The 22,070-nt window shown below is 34.2% G+C and overlaps 1 protein-coding gene across 2 annotated transcripts in view; it reads right to left on the reverse strand.

The window, feature by feature from the left end:
• ssp3 (short spindle 3) overlaps window positions 1-22,070 on the reverse strand; it is a 383,163-nt gene that overhangs the window by 88,815 nt on the left and 272,278 nt on the right. The gene's annotated exons all lie outside the window — the stretch shown is intronic.

A 22,070-nucleotide genomic window follows, 5' to 3' on the forward strand; every position in this document is an offset into this window, starting at 1 on the left:
AAATGACACTATTCACTGTAGTTTCTCACTATTCACTGATGTTGATTCAGAATGAAATGACACTATTCACTGTAGTTTCTCACTATATCTACTGATGTTGATTCACAATGAAATGACACTATTCACTATAGCTTATCGCTGTAATATCCACTTATACATACACAAGGGATTAGATAGGCTGTAGAACTAAAAATGATGAAGAATTCACAGCTTGGAGAGCACAGCACTGTAATTTCCCACTGTATCCACTAATGTTGATTCAGAAATGACACTATTCACTGTAACTTATCACTGTAATATCCACTTATACATACACAAGGGATTAGATAGGCTATACAACTAAAAATGATGAAGAATTCACAGCTTGGAAAGCACAGCACTGTAATTTCCCACTGTATCCACTAATGTTGATTCAGAAATGACACTATTCACTGTAACTTATCACTGTAATATCCACTTATACATACACAAGGGATTAGATAGGCTGTACAACTAAAAATGATGAAGAATTCACAGCTTGGAGAGCACAGCACTGTAATTTCCCACTGTATCCACTAATGTTGATTCAGAATGAAATGACACTATTCACTGTAACTTATCACTGTAATATCCACTTATACATACACAAGGGATTAGATAGGCTATACAACTAAAAATGATGAAGAATTCACAGCTTGGAAAGCACAGCACTGTAATTTCCCACTGTATCCACTAATGTTGATTCAGAATGAAATGACACTATTCACTGTAACTTATCACTGTAATATCCACTTATACATACACAAGGGATTAGATTGGCTGTACAATTAAAAACGATGAAGAATTCACAGCTTGGAGAGCACAGCAGCCTGTTTTTGAACTTGAAACAGTTCCGGTGGGTTTTATTTTTGTCTTCCAATGCCTGCTTTTCATTTTGGACCATGCAGTAATTATTAATAAATATGTTGGCCAATACCTTGCTGCACTTCACTGCTAGTTTTCTTACCACTGAGTTGTTTGTTGGGGTAAAATGTTCACGATGAATGCTTCTTGTCCACTTATCCCTTAAATCTTTATCTTTTAGAAACAAAAATACATGTACAAACGGACTTTCTTTATTGTAATTCGATTTGCAACCTGGGACACTACACGTGCGAGACATTTTAAGATTAACAACATAACAACACTTTCAAGCTTTATTCTCTACGAAAACAATTTACATTAATTATGTCACAATTCTATTAATATATAGTACTAACTTATAAACCCTTCAACGATTACACTAGAGGCAAATGATACAAGAAACACAAACATTCACATGAAGTACGTATACTTTCACAGTTGCGTTAACCACTCTATTGTCCACCATGTTTGTTTACTTCCGCTTACAGTGTCAGGTCCGGTAATATAGGAGGTCCTGCAAGCATTCAGGTAGTAACGTTCACACAGTTCAGTTGTTATCTGTTTGTGGTCCTGTGCGTGATATTCGGCACAGACAGATTTATTCAGTGTGTTCAAGAACACCCATCATTATGGGAGAAAGGGTGTAAAGATTACATGGACAAAAATGTGAGGGAGAAGAGCTGGATTATTGTGGGGAAAAATATGTTTCCATAATGGCAACAAATGACGGAAGATGTGTAATTGTGTAAATTGAAAAAATATTCGAACAGTTTAAACTCCATTGACGATTAGACCTGTGACTCCTACGCGTCTGATCATGGGAACTTCTTATCACAATGGGGTTCAGTCTCCAGTGGCCAAAGAAAAAAATTGTAAAGCATGAAAATAACTTGCCGCTCAAGAAAAATGTCTAAAGCAAATGGAAAAGCAATTTTAAGAAAAAAAAAATCCCGGTTAAGTGCACCGAAAATTGCCTGTGATCTTGAACTACAACTAAGTGTAAGTGACAACACAGTTCGTAATTATTTGAAAAACAATGAATATCGTAATATTCAGAAGAAAATATTTGTTAATGACATCTTTAGGAAGAAAGATTAAAATTCGCGGAGAAAATTATATATATATATGGAAAACACTTCTAATCCGTTCTGGAACAAAGCGAAATTCACAGATGAGAGCAGAGAGCAGAGTCAGTATTTTTTCTTCAGGTGGAAGGTGTGACCAAATATATATATATATATATATATATATATATATGGAAAACACTTCTAATCCGTTCTGGAACAAAGCGAAATTCACAGGTGAGAGCAGATTCAGTATTTTTTCTTCAGGTGGAAGATGTGACCAAATACTGAACTCTACTCATGAGTAAAGCCTTATTGGTGTCACTTATGAAGTTCCAATCTGTCTTCGGCAAGTTGACTAAACAACAACATAGTTATATTGAAATTTATTCATTTTATTTTGTAAATTTTTATTATATATGTTATACTACAGCCCAAGTAACTGAAATGGTTGACTATTGTGTTCATAATTATTATCTTTGATCGTATGTGATACTTTCCTAAAAAAATGCCATAACTTTTGTCTTTTTAACTGAGCTTCCTAAACTACATTCTACAGTAACCTTGCATAAATACTGAGCGGCTATCTGTAACTCATCATCTTAAATTGGCAAATATCACTTGTTCATCTGCAAACATTATAGAATTTAAAATCTGTGAACCTAATTAAAATGTGTTTCGAGATTGTTTTGCTGATAATAGGATGACCAGAACTCTTAACGATATTCTGAAACATAGTGCTGTAAAGATGATCAAGAGTTCGTCGAAGAAATTGGATATTCGAGCAAATAAAAAAAAAAAAAAAAAAAAAAAAAAAAAAAAAAACTTATTTTCATATTGTTTTATCTGAGTAATTTTAAAATTTAACAAACCCTTCATTGACTCAAAAAAGAATGAACCCAGGATCTTCTTTCTATTGATTCCTTAAGTAAACTAGCAGCTTCACACACAGAGCTTGCAGTTTTGAATGACTAGCTGTCAGACTACAATAACGGACCTTCGGCTGGGCCTCAAATTTATGATCACCCAAACGAGGGATTCCGTTTTTGTGGGAAATATGTACACCGATGAAAGGCATCCCGCCAGGCAGGAGGTAATAAAACGGGTCCTGCAAAATCGCAATGTGTAGACCCAGCCTTAGGGATTGCGTAACTACCAATTACACTTTTTCACTTAAGTTTCTATTACAACACATGTAATGCCGCCTGTGTGAGATCTGCTTTTCTTGTGAAGTTCAAGTGTTAAAAACAGTGTTCTCTAATCGTGGTAAATTTACTGCTTTCCAATAAGATTTTTTCCGAAGACGAATCATATTCTTCCACTCCCAAGAAGAAAAGGGAAATGCGTCGTAATTAAGCAAAAAGCGAAAAATCGTGACGTAGACATTTCTTCCGGTTAACACTGAAGGAATGTTGAATACACAAGTGAAACATAATCTAATATTAGTTATTAGTTGAAACAATTTATTTACAATTGGTTACGTTACATAAAAATCAGTTTTGTAAGAATTTTTTGTGTGAAGTGGGAATATTTTATAAGGCAGTAGGGATTTATGGTTACAGCTACCTGGCAACGCTGACAACGTTCTAAAATTCAGAATTTACTGCACACATGACATCGACGAAGCTGGACTAAACATGAAAGAAAAATAATCACTATCAAAGGCAAAACTAATGTTTACGCAAAAACGAAGTCAGAGAAGCGATAAACCAAATTCATGGCTTGTGTAAATGTGGCAAGTCAAAGAAAGAACAATTACAATACAGCTAATACTCGTAGACTACATCAACAAGTACCGGTATTTTTAGTGGGTTATTTTACGATTCTTTATCAACTTCTGTGGTTATCTAGCGTCCGAATGATATTAAGAAGATGAGGGAAACCCCCGGAAAAAAAACTCAACCAAGTAACTTGTCCCAACCAGAATTTGCAACCGGGCCCGCTCGTTTCACGGTCAGGCATGCTAACCGTTACTCCACAGCGGCGGAAAAGTACCGGTATTCATATCGTGATATATGAATCGGAATACATCAACGAAGATAAATGGGCCTATAACAAATTCACAAATCATTTTATTATGGACGCAATATTTGAATTATGAAATGCAATGCTATACCAAGTGCATATTTCACCTGTCAGAAATGTTTAGACACCGGACTTACGCACCATAGAGAATGTCAATCGGCTCCAACATACTGGGGTCAGACTGCCAAGTTACAAGAATCTATTAAAAGCCTGTTTTCTAATGTTAATGGCAGATACTTCGATTTTTTTTAGTTGGTTCTTGTACGACGCTTTCTCAACTGCTATGGTTATACTGTATATCGTCTGAATGCGATGAAGGTGATAATGCCAGGCGCTGAAAGTTACCAGCATTTGCTCTTAATGGGTTGATCGGAAACCTCGGAAAAAATCTCAATCAGGTAACTTGTCCCAACCAGGAGACTTCGATATTGTTTCATTGTACCTATATATTTATTTATTATACAGTATATCAATATACTATCTTCATATATATGTTTAATTTTTGTATAGAAATGTAACTAATAAACTGCATTTATAAGGGAAATGCACTTAAAATGTCCATCAGGTCCTAAATTATCATAGCTCAATTTATAGGAAAAAACTGCTATGCAAACGCTTCAAGCATGCCAACAGACTCACCATCTCCCTTCCCCCCCCCCCAAAAAAAATACTCAATTATAAACCCAGAACGTACATTGTACGTCTCCTCGTTCGTGGACATGCGTTCTAGTGAAATTGGGAACAAACCAACAGATCTAATGTAAATTATGATAACAATGATTATGATGATGATGATGATGATGATGATAATAATAATAATAATAATAACAATAATAATAATAATAATAATATGTTTCACATCCAGCTGTATCCTGATAGTCAGAACTGATAAAATATGTGCCGAGCTAACATCAGTAGTAATTTGATATTTTTTTGTTGATAAGAGTAAAAAGGCTGTTGAATTTTTCCATTGTTGATTTTTCAGGTCGAAATAATCTGATATATATATATATATATATATATATATATATATATATATATATATATATATATATATATTGTCGATAAGAGTAAAAGACTGATGGATTTTTCCATTGTTCGTTTTTCAGGTCTTTTAAATGTCTTATACAGGGTTCCCAGGTTTTTTTTCCGAGAGAACTTGAGATATCAAAAGCTAGTTAAAAAAATGATCAAGATTTTATCTATTATTTCTAGTCGTCTTCTGTAAAGCAGTATTAGTGTGCTTGTTAATATCATTCTCGCCTCCACGATAAACACTACATATACGAAGAACATAGTGCTGTTTTTCTTTTCTTTTATTAACCATGAATATGTTTTAACCATTCACTACTAAATTTACTTTGCAACACTTGTTTCTTTTCCGAAACTGTTAGCCTACTCTATTTGAATCCATGTTTAAAAATAGTTCACTAATCTATAAAACATAAGCAATATAATAATGTCTCCATTAGTGTAAAAGACAATAACAAAACCCACTATCCGTTTTGCCACTAAACGCACTTAAGATATACTGTAGGTACCCTGTTCACTAACTGCGAGAACAGTGACTAGTTACTGAAACGGATTAATGAACACTGCGATAGAACTCGAGGAAGTATCGTCTTGCAAGTACCGTTGCCAGTTGAATTAGGCCTACTTCTTTTACAATGTTGCTATTTGAGTCAATGAATAAATCAAAATATTAGAGAATTAGAAAAAAATAGCCTAATTTGTTTGAATATCCTCCAATATCTGTAAAATCCCGACTTCATCCCCACTGGCTTTAATCGGGGTTCGGGATTCAGACCTTCATACCTGGCGTTCTATCTAGTGCTATTACCGATCATTATATTGTTTTTAGTTTATTAAAAATGTCTAACAATGAATACAATTCCAGGCCGTCTGTTACTCTCTCATCACAAATTATGCAACAAATTAATTATCCTGATTTGATTACAGATTTTCTGAAAGAAACCTGGGAATCGGTCTATAATTGTAATGATGTCAATGCCTGTTTTCAAATTTTATACAATTTAATCATAAAGTATATAGATAAACATACTATTATAAACAGTAATCAGAAAATTTCTAATAAATCCAAGAAAATAAAACCCTGGATCACGGCCGGCATTATTAATTCTATTCGTACAAGAGACAAACTTGCTTTAAAAGTTAAAAAAAATCCAAATAACGTACAACTAAAAAATTACTACAGAGCATATAGAAATAAAGGGTGCGTCAGAAAGAACGGATGGATTTCACAGGGCAAGAAAATTGTAAGGATTCATCAAATCAAAAATGTATTGTTGTCAACAGATTCACCAATACATGCAGTTTATTTACGGTATACAACATCATCCATATGATGTCCTTGGCTTTCGATACAGGCATCGAGGCGTTTTCTAAAGTTCGCCGTAACTTTCACAGTCATAGTTGGTGGGATTGCCGCAATTTCTTCACGAATCGCCGTCTTCAGTTCGTCCAGTGTATGTGGTTACTTACGCCTTCAAGTGGTCCCAAAGAAAGATCTTATCGTAACCTCGACACTCTCAGTGCAATAGCATGTTTGCGGGCTGATGGTTGAGGTGGCAGGACAACCTACTGTCTGTCTCCACATTTGCAGGAGTACACGCGCTCCGTGTTCGTCCAGGTGATTTCTTCTTTAATGTTGAACCTGTGGTACGAAATGAAGCCGCCCGAGTTGGAATCCTAGCGTTTCGTCCGATGTCGAAATGAGTCCTGAGTGACGATCACAGACTCTTCATTTTTCAAAAATGTCTCTGCGATGAAAGCACGTTGTACACCAGACCAACACCATGTTCTCAACTGAAACTGCATTCTCTCGCTGATCCAACAGTCGTGGTCCCCCTCACTCTATCCCTCCCCTCGCTGCGTATTGATAGTTTGAAATCCATCCGTTCTTTCTGACGCACCCTGTATGTTAACTCTTATCATTCGAAAAACGAAAATTAAATATTATGAATCCAAATTTGATAGATACAAAAATGAACCTAAAAAATTCTGGCAAGTTATAAATGAAGCTACAGATGTAAATGTACAAAATAAACAGCCAATCAAGGAGTTAAAAAACGATAAGGGTGAAATATTAAATTGCAGAAAAGAGATTGTAAACGAATTTAATAATTATTTTTCAGAGATAGGACACAAAGTTACTTCTAACATTCATAAGTCAAATTTTAACTATTCTCTACAAAATGAGACACAAGATGAACATTTAGCTTCCTCCATGTTTCTTTTCCCTGTAACTGAAGATGAAATTATTATTTTGGTTAAGAAATTAAAAAATAATGTTGCTCCTGGTATAGGTGGAATTAAGAATAATACTTTCAAAATTATTATCAAATATATATTAAAAACCCATGGTTCATATTTTTAACTTATGTTTTGTGCAAGGTATATTCCCAGATGTTTTGAAATGTGCCATAGTAATTTCAATATATAAATCTGGAGATAAACATAATTTAAATAACTATAGACCTATATCTTTACTTCCAACATTTTCCAAATTGCTTGAAAAATGTTTAAAGAATAGATTAATAAATTATTTAGAAAAACATAAAATCCTCTCTAAAAATCAGTTTGGTTTCCGCAATAATATTTCTACTGATGATGCTCTTATTAATGTTACTGGAAAAATTATCAATGAACTAGATATCGGAAACAAATGTTTGGGTATTTTCTTGGATCTACGGAAAGCTTTTGACACTATCAATCATAATTTACTTTTGGACAAACTACATACTATTGGAGTTAGAGGTATAGTTTTAAAATTATTCCAATCATATTTTAGTAACAGAAGGCAAATGACCAAAACTGAAGATCAATTTAGTGAATACAAATATATTGATATAGGTGTACCGCAAGGAACAATTTTGGGACCTATTTTATTTCTAATATATGTTAATGATCTGCTAAATATAAATTTAGAAAAATTTAATGGATCTATATATTCATATGCGGATGATACAGTAGTTATTTTCAGTGGTTTTTCTTGGCAGGAAGCATATAGAAATGCTAATATAGGTGCTAACATTGTTAAAAAATGGCTTAATTCCAACTTCCTTTCTTTAAATATATCTAAATCAACTTTAGTTCCTTTTTCGTTAACAGCTGCCAGTGTTCAAAATTTAAAATTTAGCGATAAATATAGACTAATAATACACAGTGAAAATTGTTTAGATCCCAAAAGTTGTAAATGTCCACCTTTGAAAGAAGCCACGTATGTCAAATATCTGGGTATCATTATTGATCAGAATTTAAAATGGCCTCATCACATTACTTATCTTTGTAAGAGGCTTCGTAAAACAATTTATAAATTCGTTAATCTTCGATGCTACTTACCTATTAGAGTTCTACGAAATGTTTATTTGGCCATTATTCAGTCTATCATTCAATATGGTATAATTGTTTGGGGTGGAAGTACAAAAATTAATCTTAGTCCGTTAAATTTACTACAAAAACGAATAATTAAAATTTGTTTGAAGAAACGTTTCGATTATCCAACTAAATTAGTTTATTCTGAATTTAATGTATTTAATACTGAACAAATTTATAAGTACACGCTGTTAAAATTTTATCATAAAAATCGTAATAAGTTTGTATTACAGACACACGATTATGACACAAGACGAAATATTAATTCAACATTAGTAGAACCTAAATGTCTCACATCTGCTGGTCTAAAGCATAGCATAAATTTTGGCCCTCGGTTGTACAATGCTTTAACTAAATTACACCCAGAACTTCTGACATGTAACCCACTAACATATAACAAGAAAATTAGAAACGTGTTAATATCTTCAATTTGATTAAATAAATTTATAGCATGTGTATGAATTAATCAACCTATATTATATTTGTATTCTATAATTTTGAAATATATATTAGTCCTACTTTTCACGTACGATATTTATTCTTCTCTAGTGTTAATATTATATTATATAATTCCATTGCCGCTGTAATTATATTTTAGTTCCTATTTTATTTTACTTATTTATTTTTATTATTATTATTTTTTATTTTAATATTATATCTGAACTGCGACCGAGCACGAGCGCTGCTCATTCGGTCTCAAATTTTGTTAATACTACTGTCTCTTCTTTTTATATTGCTTGTATTATTTTATTTCTATTTCTCTTGTTTGTTTTGTAATAATATTCTTTATTCTGTATATTTAAATTTAAATAAATAAATTAAATTACGCATAGAAATCTGGACTATCCCTCCTAAATAGGGATACCTGCCAACCCTTGTCCTATTACATACAGAGTATAAACTATATTAACTGCCAAAATTATATAGACAGTACATATCGGTCTACTGAATAAAACGTCCAGTGAAATTTAATTATTCCTTATAATTGTATTTTTAATTTGTAAAATACCATCCTTTTAAGATTGACAGTAGTCTAATTATTTGTTTATATTTCGAGTGAACGTAATAGTAATATGCGTTACAAGAGCGGTATGTTGATGTTTTCATGTTCGAGGAAAAGATTGAAAAAGCGAAACGTAGTTGAGCTTTTTTAATTTCCGAGAACATGAAAACAAACATACCGCTCGTGTATCGTACATTATTTTGTGCAAAGATCGTTTATTACATACCTGAAAGAGGAATTTCTAATTAGTTGCAATGAAATCTCCATCTTGGTTTCTGTTCAATGACGGCAACTTTTAAAAACTAAAATATCTATCTTCAACATTGTTGCTATAAAATGTTTTCTGTTTATTATTTATTTAAAATTATTTAAAAAGCTTCCTCAAATTAGGGGCTGCCATTAGACAAAACATACAAAACAATACAAGAACAAAACAGAAGATGAGAGCTAAAAGAGTAAGAAAAAAAGGCAAACAAATACACAAACAAACAATGACAGGCCGTGATATACGTCTGTCTTTTTTTTCCCCAGTCTATAAATGCGAACTTAAAACAAACGGTAAGGTTATGTAATGATTTATTTTTCATTTTAATATTTTAACAATATTATTTATATAACATATTGCAGTAATAACATCGGCATCTGGAATCTTGTTGATTTTTTCACGGCTTCCTTAATGTCATTTGCATTACAAATGCAGTAACTTTTGTGGTGTTGTAGAGTTTACTTAATTTTTGCAAATATTTAAAAACAATAATTAACAGTGCAATTTAGGTGAAATTGCAATGGTAAGTTTCCAATTTATAATTATTACTATGTTAAAAGTCTCTAAAAATAATATGTTAAAAGCCTAAAGCAGTAAAATGAATATGGCGCTTAAGCGGTAAGAAGAGGGAAATTGTTATGTGTGTTACGTTGGGAATACTGAATGTGGTATTTCACACTTACCGCGTATTGGTTTTGTGCGGAAAGCAAGCAAATACGCACGATCTCGCACAAATCTCATTGGCAATTACCTTGCATCCAACACCCAACACATACCAATACAAAATGAAAACACAAAGAGTAAAGGCTGGTTCACAATAAACCGGGAACTGAAACGACAATAAGAACGAAAACGTAAATGTTAAAATAAATGTATTTAAATGTGAGCATTCACAATTAACTATTGTGAATGTTCACATTTAAATACATTTGTTTTAACAATATGTCCTTCTCGTTCTCGTTCTCGTTTCCGTTCCCGGTTTATTGTGAACTAGCGTAACAAACGACTGCTTCAGCGTTCTTATCGGACAAAACAAATAACTTGATGACTGCTCTATTCTCATTTTCAAAAAAGTTAGACTCACAAAACACATCTTTTCTGGTAAAACCTTGACAGCTGCAGAAAAACATTGACTTTTTTCTTCGGTTATTTATGAATTTCATATTGAAGGTATACCGATAAGCTATCACAATTTGACTATAATTATGTGTGTGTTCCGCCTTTGCTTATCATGCAATTAAATGGAGAAACTAATAAATCATATTTTCATTAACGTTTTCGGTACTTATGTACCATCTTCAGATGTATGTATATAATGTTAATTGTTAACCAAGCCTCTAGGTGCATGTGTCGTAAACTTAAATAATCAATGTTTTTGTGCGTACTGTACTATATCGATGAAGTGTTGCCATGATTGAATAAATAATTACCTAGCTCTTATATGCTATTTGTTGGTACAACATACTATCAAAATTAAAAATTAAAAATTAAATGTTTCAGTCAATGTTTAAAACACTATTTAAAAACACTATTTAAAACTGTTTAAAAACACATAGTTTGTGCATCACTTTAAATATATGAAGTTGGTGATCACTTGTTGTGCGGTGTTTGCCGATGTGAAGTTGAATGAGGCAGTTGTTGTGATCTTGTTTATTAACGTTGAGCTAGACGTAGTATCGTTGACATGGCTATGTTTGCTGAAAGTGATGTTGTGGCACTTCTATAATAGTTAATGGCATTGCTGTAATTTGTACCCATAGATGTATTGTTAAAACAAATTGAAGGTTGTCAAGTCCATGGATTTAATATCGCCTGGCGTGTCTGTAACAATGATTAAGTATTAATTTATGAATTTGAAATTGAGAATATTTGAAATTGTTAATTTGGAAATTCCTTTAACTGGTGTTGGTTTTGGTACACTGCTAGGGGTGATGCCTGTTATGTAAGAAAAGTAACTTACAGTTTTACCGCGTGTTGATCTGCTCGTGCTTGATGCTAGGCTGATACTAAAGCGGTGGGCTTGCTCACAGTATATTTAAGTTGTGTTGTCTGTTACCGGAAGTGGAGGGGGAATCGGTGAGAGCTGTGTGTGCGATTGTTTAGGCGGGAATAATTTGAATAAATTGAAAAGTGGATTATTTATGTTAGCTATTTGTTTATTTAGTAGGGGCTTTCCTGAGTTGTGTTCTTTTATGATATGAAATTGTTCAGCTGTTTCTATTGTGGGGTCATTTGTGATTTTTAGTATTTTCAGAGTGTCGTTAATATTTGCGAGTTCGTGGTTTTCATCTATGAGGTGTTGAGCGAATTTAGATCTGTTTCTATTATAAACGAAGTCAGAGGTGTGTTCACGAAATCTTATTTTGAAGTTACGCCGAGTCTGTCCTATATATGTTTTGGTGCAATTTTTGCAGTTTAGCTGGTATATACCGCTGTTTAGGAGGGGTTCATTATTATTGGTGTTATTAGGAATTATGCTGTTTAGTTTGTTGTTGGTACGATGGGCTATGTTAATATTTTGCTTTTTTTTTTTTTTTAATTACTAAGTTTGTTTGAAATCTTGCCGTAATATGTTAGACTGTGCCATTGTTTTTTGTTTTGTGTTTTCTCGGGTTGTAATGTTGTGAATTCTTTTTTATGTAATTTTGTTTTTCTCTTTTGTATTAAGTTGTTAATTAGTTGGTTTTCGTATTCAGTTTCAGAGGCTATTTGCTTTATATAATTAAGTTCTTTATTGTAATTATCTTTATTTAGCGGTGTTGTGAGTAATCTATCAATGAGGAAACGGAATTTGATAATTTTATGTGTGGTTGGGTGTGTTGAATGTTTTTTTATAGCATGTGTGGTTGTTGTTTTCTTCCTGTATATGTTAAATGTAATTGTTGGGGCTGCTATTGTTATATTTAAATCTAGAAAGTTAAGGCTGTTGTTACTGCTTTGTTCTAGTGCGAATTTTATGTTTTGGTGCCATTTGTTAAATTCATCTAGTATTTGACTATCTGTGTTTTGGGTGTTTTCGTATATTATTATTGTATCGTCAACATATCTTGCGTATGTGCTGAAATTGAACTTATTGTTTAGATTATTTATATGTTTGTTTTCGAGGTCTTGTACGAATATGTTAGCTAAGTATCCAGATAAGGGGTCACCCATGGCTAATCCAGTTGATTGAATGTATATTTTATTATCAAATTTAAAGTAATTTTGTTTTAGTGATGTTTTTAGTAATTGGATGATTTGTTGAATTATATTGTTATCTAATTGGGCTTCATTCAGTTTTTGAATAATAATGTTAATGGTTTCATCTATTGGTATATTGGTATATAAATTTGTGACATCTAGTGAAAGTATTTTGGTATTGCTCGTGGTTTTGAGTTTTTGGAGTTTTTTTATTATTTGTTTTGTGTTGGTGATGGTATATTGGTTGTCTTGAATGATATTATTACTTAAGAATTTGTATAAGTATTTATTAACTTTGTAATTTGGGGCTTCTCTGCAATTCACTATTGGTCTCATTGTCATTTCTTTTTTATGTGTTTTGGGTAATGTTTTTAAATTGGGTGCTTTGGGGTTTTTCATGATGAAGTTTAGGGATTTATTTTTTGGTATAAAGTCAGGTGCATTTTTATGGCAGTTTTTATTTGTTTTTGGTAAGTTTCTGTGGGGTCTAATTCTCAATTTCAAATTCATGAATTAATACTTAATCATTGTTACAGACACGCCAGGCGATACTAAATCCATGGACTTGACAACCTTCAATTTGTTTTAACAATACATCTATGGGTACAAATTACAGCAATGCCATTAACTATTATAGAAGTGCCTCAACATCACTTTCAGCAAACATAGCCATGTCAACGATACCACGTCTAGCTCAACGTTAATAAACAAGATCACAACAACTGCCTCATTCAGCTTCACATCGGCAAACACCGCACAACAAGTGATCACCAACTTCATATATTTAAAGTGATGCACAAACTATGTGTTTTTAAACAGTTTTAAATAGTGTTTTTAAATAGTGTTTTAAACATTGACTGAAACATTTAATTTTTAATTTTTAATTTTGATAGTATGTTGTACCAACAAATAGCATATAAGAGCTAAGTAATTATTTATTCAATCATGGCAACACTTCATCGATATAGTACAGTACGCACAAAAACACTGATCATATAAGTTTACGACACATGCACCTAGAGGCTTGGTTAACAATTAACATTATATACATACATCTGAAGATGGTACATAAGTACCGAAAACGTTAATGAAAATATGATTTATTAGTTTCTCCATTTAATTGCATGATAAGCAAAGGCGGAACACACACACATAATTATAGTCAAATCGGTTATTTATGCTTTACCACCAGTATTTTTTGGCAGTTCATATCTTTTGCATCAGGCCTGGGCGCTCATAACTCAATCGATTCACTGCATACTACTCCTTAACTCCCCACTCCACCTTCCTCGGCAGAGACAGTTATGTTTCGGACTGATAAGAGAAGGCAGGAAGGCAAGCATTGCTGAGTGACAGATTGTACAGGGACATCATTGTATTTTTACTTCAATTACTGAGTTTTTTAATGTACTTCACTCTCACCCCTTCTAGTAGCAAACTTCCACACACAACGAAGGCCGCATATGCAGTCAAAGTCGTCTCACGGCCATAATAAACAGTACAGAGTGAGTGAGTATAGTACGTTCCAGAAATATGATCGCATTTTCCAGTGAAGAAAGAGAATTCATTATTTAATAATATTTCCATACAGTTACTGTGGGTCCGTTTTGTTATGTCGCATACCGGTTTATCCCCACCCGTTTCTGTTGGTTCCTCTGTAAAGGCTATAGTGGCTAGGCTGTCTTAGCTCTTTTCTGAAAACATTTGCTGTTAGAAATTGGACGTCTACGTAATATTATACAAATATTTAAAATAATTTAAATAAAAGGACCTACTTAAGTAATTGTCACGTGATTTCCCCCTTTCTAAGACCCTTCTACATAGCCACATGAACAAACAGTAGATAGCATATCTGAGTAAATTTATCTGTGCGGATAGGGCTGAAGTGTGAAGCGGTAGTCGGGTGGTCTAGTAATAGGAAGAGATATTTCTTTTATATCAAATACGGTATAGCTTCATCTCAGATATTTCTCCGTTTCTTTAGGTGTTCGAACCCAAGCGGTTGTGGGCGGCGAAGCGTATAATAGGTGTTTTGTCCTCATAGTCTTGCAGGCGGCAATTACCTTAAGCCTAAGTGTGTGGGCACTCAACCCGAAGACGCGTGCAAGGTTACTGAACTCTAGCGTATCGTAGGTTCTAGAAGCGTGGAGTTTCCATTGTCGAGAAACGCGCGCGATGTCTTAAGCTAGCCAACACAAAAGGAGCGTCATGAGAGCGCGTCATCACGGCAGGTATTTAAACGTGTGGCGAACCAAGACGCGCCCTCATACAATTCCCGGCCTTTGAGCCGATCGTGGTGGTGAAGTAGCGACCCCGAATGGTCTGTTTTCGAGTTTGTGACTTACTCGGGAAAAAGTATTGGTGATTTAAACAGGCGTTCGATAGAAGAAAATACGTTGCCGAGATTACGGAGAAGATAACAGCCAGTATTCCGTACGTCGTTCATACTCACGTAGGGACGTGATCATAATAAACTAGATTAGTGGAACTTTACTCCATGGTTTTTTCATTGTGTTCGTGTGATCGGCAAAAATCACAATAAAATCCTTCACCCACAAAACCACAGTGTCCCTGAAAAGAGATCACCTCCACCGTGGGACAGCAGCGTGTATCGGCGTCCCAGCTGAGTTACCCGATCAGGACTTTGTCGACGACGCGGCAGAGGAAGGAGAGAGCAACCATCGTGATTGGCGCCCACGTAGACCAACACACACGCATTGACCGTCGCAAGTGAAGACTGAATTGACAGTATGTAAGATACTCTGTTATAGAGTAGGTACAGTATAGAATTATTCAACAGACGCAGGATTATAGCTCCCATATGTCGCCTGATTCGAGTGCTTTGCATTCTTTCTTTGGGATTACTGTGAAACTGTTGTGTTTGCTAAACATCCTATAACAATAGACGAATTAAATAATTACATTCAAGAAACCATACAGCCAATTTCAGAAGAGATGCTTGAAAACGTTGTTGATAATACGCACAAAAGAACTGAAGCCTGTATCGAAATGAACGACCACCATTTTCAATAATTTGTTTAAATATCCATATGTTGATTATTTTCTTAATTTAAATGCACTGTAAATATTGTATACTAATGTGCTGTATACTATACACTGCATAATAAAGAGTACGCTTGGATAGTTCAGTTAATGAGTAAAAAACATTTCCTCTTAACACTGTACTGTATTTTGATTAAATAAAAACCTAACGAAAATGATCAAACTCAAAATCGTAACATTTCCTACTTTACGTAAATGAATGCGCTACTTTTCTTCCCTCCTATACCTAATGAAGTTATTTGTATTGTATTTTACACTAGTGTCGTCAAACTCCAGTCTTGGAAAGGGGTAGCAAACAGTGATTCCGGTTCTCAATCGTTAATCCAATGGTACAGTCATATTAATATTGAAAATGTTAATAAAAACAAAATGACGTCCCGGTATAAGGCAGGCATCACAGCTTTCGGCTCTCGCTGGTTGTCTAACATCCACCACTGATGCACAGTGCCTTACTGTATGTTTGTTTCTGAAGCAGTGTAAGCGAAGAGGACATGGACGAGGTATTTCCTTTCCTTTTCCCTTCCCCTTTATGCCCAGAGCTGGTTCACACCGTGTAGAACTATCCTGCACTTACTCTCCTCTTATCAATCAGTGGCAATATGAACTTCTCTCTCCGCACGCACGCACTCTCTCTCTCTCGTCCCTCTCCATCTTCACTACTTTTTTCTTTGGCATTGTCTATTGGAGCATTAAAAACATACTTAGATTTTCTTGTAAAATATTCACTCTATGATATACAGGGTGTTTTCGAGGTGGTGTTACAAACTTTCAATGATGATGGCGAAGGGCACATGTATCAATTTGAGATAAGGAACCATGGTCAGGAAATGATTCAGTCGAAAGTTATAAGCAAAAATAGTTGTGTGGAAATGGAATTGTAATTTGGCACCATGTGCCATCCTTCCCTTAACTTTTGGAACAGTCGTGGAAAAATTATATGGGCCGGATGTCTCCTACGTGGGTACTTGTCCCCATACAATCTGTGAGCATGTCTACTGTTCCCATTGGCTCATCCATATTCGAAAATCAGGTCTGCTTATTCCGCTCTCGTGTACTCCTCCATTTCACTAGGACTGATCGACTGGACACTGCAACTTGTACACATACACTGCTGTCTACAGACGTGCATATCAGGACCGACCCATGTCCGTTACACATTACGCTATCTGCATTGCTTTAGTGTAGTTTCCTGTCCCCATCCCTCAGACAGCGCACTGAATGAGATGCTGTAGGTAGACAACATAAACAACGTCAGATGAATACAATATGTGTAGGATGTACAGATAAATACACATAAATAAGGTGTACAGAGGAATAAATTTATTTCATTTCCACAAAACTATTTTTGCTTGTAACTTTCGACTCGGTCATTTCCGGACCAGGGTTCCTATCTCAAATTGATACATGTACCCTTCGCCATCATCCTTGAAAGTTTGTAACACCACCTCGGAAACACCATGTATATAGCTTTATAAGAAGTTCTAGTGAAGTACGTAAAAATGTACTATCACTGGTTGCAACTATACTGAAATATGACAACGCTGTCACATCAGTTCCGTCGAAGTTTAGTATATATCTACGGCGTCCAGTTACATTGGATATCCAATTATGACACGTCGATATCATGGTCTACTGAATGCTCATGGTTGCAATGAAAATAACATTCGCGCCATATTATTTCGTTCTATGCCATAATTAAAATTGTATTTATCGATATTGCCCCAACTTTAAAATATGAGAAATGAGTTCCTGTTACCATAATAATACAGAAAATTTCTACTGGCATTGGCGAATATATGTCATCGGTTATAGGACCAAGCTGTATTATAGATATGACACCCATGCAACGCGTATAACCCACAATGCTAATAACATGTTCTGTTATTCACCATTCCTGCATCAGCGGCGGTAATTCTGCACTTTAGTGCAAATGATCGTGAAATTGATGTCAGTTTGTGGTGCTTAGAGGTCGTAATATGTCTTTTTAACTGCAGAATTGATAAAATATATTAATTACTTGGTTTGTAATGAAATGGTGCATCTTTCACTGCACTACATACACCTCATTCCCGTTTCAATTTATTGTGAGTAGTAAATGAAAACATGTTTACAGTTGTCAGCTATAGCCCGACAGCAGATATAAATGTCATATTAAATGAGTTCGGGTACTTTTGAGTCTATTTTACATAGCTATGAGCAAAGCGGGGCTCATATGTGGCTCTATATAAAGTGATGCCATTGGAATCGTTCTGACCCTTAGTGCTGTGGCCATAAATGCAAGTAGCATTTCAAGTTCTATTATGATAGTCTATTTTAATTTCGCCACTGTCAATATCCTATTTAATGTGTTTATTTCCTCACTTGTAATGCAATTTATGGATGTTGATGAGGAAAGCTAACTCGACATTTTGTTACACTCTCATTATTAATTTTAGCTGACATAATAGTACAAATACTCGAAGAAAATTGGTCTTGCAGTCTCTGGTGACTAACTACAATGTCCGATGATATTCTAAGATATGTATAAATAGTGAGTAGGCCGTGACATCGGTATATTTGTATTAGTCTGAGGTGAACATACGACGCCTCGGACAGAATGTAGTCGACGTGTTTCAAGTACATGCAGCGGAAGCGAATTTGACACACGTCAAAGCAAGCACGTTCCGTGTTTTGTATAAGATTATTGCGTATTATAAAATCAGACAATACAATCATTGTATAATAAGGGTTAATATCGGAAAAGTCTAAAATCCTGGTGAGGTTGAGAATAATTGTTGGAAATCATACTTAAATTGTCACAAATGTGGTGAAACATAAGTCTGAAAAGATGTTTTTTTTTTTAATGTTTAGTGTTCTGCATTACAGTTTTAGAATACCGAAAACACATATGGCGTACAATTTTGTTTTCCTTATATTTAACTGTTACATTAATTTATTTATCACATAAATTTCGTACCTTACTTTTCTTGCATGTTGTTCGCTTGATTTCGGTTCCTGCTGCAATAAACAACAACATTCATTTTCAAAGTTTCAAATGAAAATGATCGCCGAGTGTCGGATAGTAGCCTATAACCTTGTATGCGGAAAAACTGCGTTTAACATCGGCTGAAACCAAGGGTGCATATGTAAAATATTTCATATTATCAATTTCATGTACATCACACAGTAATACAAAGAAAAAAAGCGGTGGTTTCAATTCATTATGCAAAATTGCAAAATTTTATCAGATGATAAGTGCGATTGTTATAAACTTGATGTAGAAATGAAATTGATAATGTGAAATATTTTACATATGCGTCCTTGGTTTCAGCCGATGTTGAACGCAGTTTTTCCGCATACAAGGTTATACTATCCGACACTCGGCAGTAATTTTCATTTGAAACTTTGAAAATGAATGTTGTTGTTTATTGCAGCAGGAACCGAAATCAGGCGAGCAACATGCAAGAAAAGTAAGGTACGAAAATGATGTGATAAATGAATTAATGTAACAGTTAAATATAGGGAAAACAAAATTGTACGCCATATACGTTTCCGGCATTCTAAAACTGTAATGCAAAACTCTAAACATAAAAAAAAACATCTTTTCAGACTTATGTTTTACCATATTTGTGACAATTTAAGTATGATTTTCAAAAAAGTCCACACCTGTGGCGTAACGGTCAGCGCGTCTGGCTGCGAAACCAGGTGGCCCGGGTTCGAATCCCGGTCGGGGCAAGTTACCTGGTTGAGGTTTTTCCCGGGGTTTTCCCTCCACCCAATACAAGCAAATGCTGGGTAACTTTCGGTGCTGGACCCAGGACTCATTTCACCGGCATTATCACTTTCATATCATTCAGACGCTAAATAACCTAGATGTTGATACAGCGCACAGTGTGCAATTTTTCCAGTCTAGGTGGACAAAAATCAAATTTCGACTCGTTTAATTTGGCATAGATGAATATGAATTCATGTTCTTTAATGTTTGGAGAATGTTGTGACGGATAGCTTTTACTGTTTTATCAGGAGCAAGCTATTTTTAGAAGGGTGGGAACACTGAGTTCTTCCTTGCATTTCTCGCTCCGGTTCAGTCGTAGGCAAAGTAGCTTACTGTGTGGGCGAAAAAGTGCCAGCTGATAGTTATTATTTGTATTCTGAGACATGGAATCTGTTCAGACAGGTATGTTCTTACTAATGATACTTCAATTTTTAGTTTGTAAATTATTATTCTTCTTACAATAGGGTTTAAATATTACAATTGAAAAAATATATTTTTTCAAGTTCTCCAAATATAATTGGAGTTTTAGTATCTCCGGTCAAGTCCGGTTACGGCAATTCTTTGAGCATTTAATAAAACAACATTTAGAGTGTTGAATCCTTGTTTCAAAGTTTGCTCGTTCTTGCGCATATATCAGCAATTAATTGTTTTCAGTGGCGGCGCACACGGTAACGCGGCGGCAACTATTCTATGTTTGGCTAAGCAGTAAAGAATCACGAAATGAGGAAATTTTTAATCACTGAGTGTTTTAGGTCTAAAAAATTGTTCACATGACATTGAAGTTCAGATTAAAAATACATTGGACACATTTTTATCCACACTCAACAAACGGTGGACAAATCCGTATGTACCGAAAGGAAAAAAGTAATACAAGAAAAATTCAGCACTGATATGGGTCCCATAGTTGACAAACCTCAAACAGGTAGTGGCACCAGTAATGATGGTAATACTGCAAGAAGATTCTTCAGAAATTCAAAACAAAGTAGTGATATTACTGGAATTAACGAAGAACTTGTACGACGATTCTGTGTGATTTTGGAAATAATAGCAAGTGGTTACGATATAAATTTAGAAGCATTCAGATTATACACAGCAGAAACAAAAACACTCTATATGGAATTATATCCCTGGTATTTCATGCCGGTAACAGTTCACAAAATTTTAGTTCACAGCACAGAAATAATAAAATCTTGCATATTACCCTACCCGTTGGACAACTTTCTGAAGAGGTATAAGAAGCAAGGAACAAAGATTTGAGAATGTTTAGGGAAGGACATACCAGAAAGAAGTCAAGAATATCTACAAATCAAGATCTTTTATCAATGTTGCTGGTGTCATCTGATCCCCTCATTTCTTCATTAAGAAAACTGCCCGTGAAGAAAAGTGGGAGCTTATCACCACAAGTGATTAATCTGCTACTGCCCAGTCCACCAGCAAGCAGCTCGGCAACGTCAGAAGCATCTGGCGATATTTCCAGTGAAACGGATAGTGAATAAAGCACGCCTGTAAATTAGCCTATATTTTTAATAGTGTTATAATTTTTATTCTAGACAAATAACAGCAGATCTATTGTCTCAGTTGTATACACACTCTTCATTACGGCATAAAATAATATGACCGATTTAAAACAAATCTTTTGTTGAAAGAAATTGTTGTAAATTCAAATCATCTCGCACATTTGTGTTATAAAGTCTATTATTTATTTTGCCATATCACTTTGAGTGAAGTAAAACTTAGATAATTCACTACAAGAAATTATGAAACTGAGGATAATGTTATAATATGTAAATTAACTTTCAGTTAAATATTTAATTCAAATATTAATGTTCCTGGCATTGGGTGAAAATAAATAAATTAATTAAAATCAATTATTTCTTTAACTGAAATGTTTCAAAATATATTCTGTCCTGTTACAACACTTCAAATATTTCAATATTTAATACACATACTAATTTTAATTAGGCCTACAATGTGTCCTGTGGAAAAGAATAATATTTTTACTCTTATTTAAGGGAATTTATAAATATCATTTTCCCATTAAACATTAAATTCTACATTGGACAAATATTTCATACCAAGAACTTATTTTCAGTGTAATATGTTCATTAAAAACAAATATATCGTTCCCACCCTTATGTGAAAGGGTTGATTTAATCACCCGATTTAAATCAAAATTGAAACACATCTTTCTGTGGTTGATATAAACTTGAATATAAAGTTTCATCGAAATCTGACCAAAGGAAAGTGAGAAATTAAGTTTGTCCAGCTAGACTGGGAATATTGCACACTGTGCAGCGTAGTAAAATAACCCAATAAAATAAAATAAAATAAATTTCCAAAAAATATTCTTAACCTCACCAGCATTTTAGACCTTTCCGAAATTAACCTTTATTATACAATGATTATATTGTCTTGATTTTATAACACGCAATAATCGTA

This window comes from Periplaneta americana, chromosome 5, assembly GCF_040183065.1.
Source record: "Periplaneta americana isolate PAMFEO1 chromosome 5, P.americana_PAMFEO1_priV1, whole genome shotgun sequence".
Taxonomy (NCBI): domain Eukaryota; kingdom Metazoa; phylum Arthropoda; class Insecta; order Blattodea; family Blattidae; genus Periplaneta; species Periplaneta americana.